This window comes from Cebus imitator, unplaced genomic scaffold (assembly GCF_001604975.1).
Source record: "Cebus imitator isolate Cc_AM_T3 unplaced genomic scaffold, Cebus_imitator-1.0 Scaffold431, whole genome shotgun sequence".
NCBI lineage: Eukaryota > Metazoa > Chordata > Mammalia > Primates > Cebidae > Cebus > Cebus imitator.
In genome coordinates, this window is record NW_016107746.1 from 447,208 (window position 1) to 450,219 (window position 3,012).

General features: G+C 40.3%; 1 protein-coding gene and 1 pseudogene across 1 annotated transcript in view; one reads left to right on the plus strand and one right to left on the minus strand.

Annotated features, from left to right (window-relative positions):
- The window catches only part of LOC108290323, a 17,667-nt pseudogene that overhangs the window by 12,800 nt on the left and 1,855 nt on the right, over window positions 1–3,012 (minus strand).
- LIPM (lipase family member M) overlaps window positions 1–3,012 on the plus strand; it is a 33,068-nt gene that overhangs the window by 8,621 nt on the left and 21,435 nt on the right. The window lies entirely within an intron of this gene.

Here is a 3,012-nt window from a genome sequence, read left to right on the forward strand (position 1 = left end):
AGCTCACTGCAACCTCTGCCTCCTGGGTTCAAGTGATTCTCCTGTCTCAGCCTCCTGAGTAGCTAGGACTACAGGCACATGCCACCATGCCCAGCTAATTTTTGTATTTTTAGTAGAGACAGGGTATCACCATATTGGTCAGGCTGGTCTTGAACGCCTGAACTCAGGTGATCCACCTGCCTCGGCCTCCCAGGGTACTGGGATTACAGCATGAGCCACTCTCCCAGCCTAGAAAGTACTGTTAATGTGGCCCAATTTATGCCTTCAGTTCATGAGATATAGATTCCAGACAATAAGGAAGAATTCTCATATTAGGACCTCAATGTCTGCAAGAGCACAAAGTTGTAGAAAGTGAGCAATATCTAACAGATGGTAATTTGTGAGATTGTTAGGTAGAGGTGAAGTATAAAGCCTCACTCTGGAAACTAAAAAACTTTGTCATTTGAATAAGGGAAATGGGAATGAATGAATAATAACAACTCCTTTGTGAATAGAACATTCTCAGATGCAGACTCACTCAGACACCCAACTAAGTTCAGGTTTAAAATGGAAGACAAGGCGGTAGTGTGACCAAGCAGAGGGTGGTATAGACGCCTTCTGGTGAGAAGGCGTCTCGTGGTTGGCAGCCTTCAAGTATGCCCCAACAAGATAACAGGCAGCAAATGAACTTTTAAAATGACACCCAAAGACAATCAGGTTATCTTAACATAGGAGCCAGACCAGCAATGGAATTATTTACAGGAGAGGCTATTCCTAGCACCGTAGCCAAAATGCTTTAAGTCCCTATTCCAATATAGCTTATTTCTAGTTTCTCAAATTACCCAGAACAACAAATTACCAATTTCTTATAACCTAAGAGGTTGCTTTGTGAGTGTGGAAGTAAAGCAAGGGAGGTGACAGCCTGGTGGACACTGTGTCAGCCCATGGAGAAGCCTGAGGACTCACCCCAGCTAAGCAAAAATTTCCCCGGGGGAAGGCATTGCTTGGGATTCCCAGATGCAGCCCTGCAACTTCCTCATTATAATTCCCACCCAGTTTCTGCTATGAGTAAAGTATCTTTATCATAAATGGCCTCACAAAATCATCGAAAGTGATTTTAATGCACTTTAGTTAAAAATGTATATGTGTATACATTCCCTAGCCTATGTTTTGAAGATATGTTAGAAAACTAAACTGATAATATCAGAGTTATAGACCTTACACTGGTTGAGAGTCACCAGTCTTAGACCCAAATAGCAAAATTCAATAACCATGAATGGAGTTTAAAGATGAGGGGTCCTTGAGATACATGTAGGCAGTAACTTGGATTAGCAGTGCCTTTCACCTTCTGGCTCTTTGGCTGAGTCCATGAAGCCTGTATTAGTCCTAATTAGTTTAGGAATACATCCCTAAATCTTCAGGCCTGTGATGAGAGGGGCTGCTGCAAAGGTCTCTAACATGCCCTGGAGACACTTTCCCCATTGTCTTGGTGATTAACATTTGGCTCCTCATTACTTATGCAAATTTCTACAGCTGGTTAGAATTTTTCCTCAGAAAATGGGATTTTCTTTTCTAGCACGTTGTCGGGATGTAAATTTTCTGAACTTTTATGCTGTTTCCCTTTTAAAATGGAATGTCTTTAACAGTACCCAACTCACCTCTTCACTGTTTTGCTGCTTAGAAATTTCTTCTGCCAGATACCCTAAAACATCTCTCTCAAGTTCAAAGTTCCATAAACCTCTAGGGCAGGGGCAAAATTCAGCCAGTCTCTTTGCTAAAATATAGCAAGAGTCACTCTTACTCCAGTTTCCAACAATTTCCTCATCTCCATCTGAGACCACCTCAACCTGGATTTCACTGTCCATATCACTTTTAGCCTTTTGGCCAAAGCATTCAATAAGTCTCCACAAAGTTCCAAACTTTCCCACATTTTCTAACCTCTGTCTGTTGCCCAGTTCCAAAGCTGCTTCCACATTTTCAGATACCTTTTCAGCAGTGCCCCACTCTACTGGTGCCAGTTTACTGTGTTAATCCATTTTCACACTGCTGATAAAGACACACCCAAGAATGGGCAATTTACAAAAGAAAGAGGTTTATTGGATTTATAGTTCCACGTGGCTGGGGAGGCCTCACAATCATGATGGAAGGTGAAAAGGACGTCTCACATGGTAGCAGACAAGAGAAGAGAGCTTGTGCCAGGAAACTCCCATTTTTAAAACCATCAGATCTCATGAGACTTACTCAGTATCACAAGAACAGCATGGGAAAGACCTGTTCCTGTGATTCAATTACCTCCCACGAGGTTCCTCCAATGACACGTGGAAATTGTGGGAGCTACAATTTAAGATGAGATTTGGGTGAGGACACAGCCAAATCACATCAAAGCCCAAGGGCTTTATAGAAGAAATGTAAGAGGACTTTTCGTCCCTTGAAATGTTATGAAATTTTGCATAGAAACGCAAATGTATGTATTTCTGAGGAGACAGTCTTGTTTTTGTCAGCTCAAAAATGTCATGCAACTTTAAAGTGTTTAGAAACAATTGTTAGAATTTTGATGTTTATGTATTCTAAAGCCAAACAAATGTGAGGAAAAATATATTTCAGCGCATAAATACTACCAGGGATATTCACAAACTGTGGGCATAAATTGGGTCACATTAATAGTACATTGTGACTCTTGAATCCTCACTTGAACCAGGATTTGTAGAAGCTTTACAAGTTTTTTTTTTTTTTTACTATTTCATTAATTTTTGAGAGGAATTATTTCTCATGTCCAAATAGAGCTAACCCTTGATAGTTTGACCTCATATCGAAAAGAGGAAGGCACATGTTATTTTTTTACACTGCATGGTTCAAATAAAATGTAAACGGGGCTTACTGAGCCAATTTGAGGTGAACTTTACTGGGTACTTTGCATAAAGGGTGGAAGTTTCTGAGGTTGATCTTGACATGTATTCTTTTCTCCTACCTCTTTCCTTCAGGTTAGGGAATGTTTTTGTTTTTACAGTTTCAAGTTTTTTTTTGTTTTGTTTT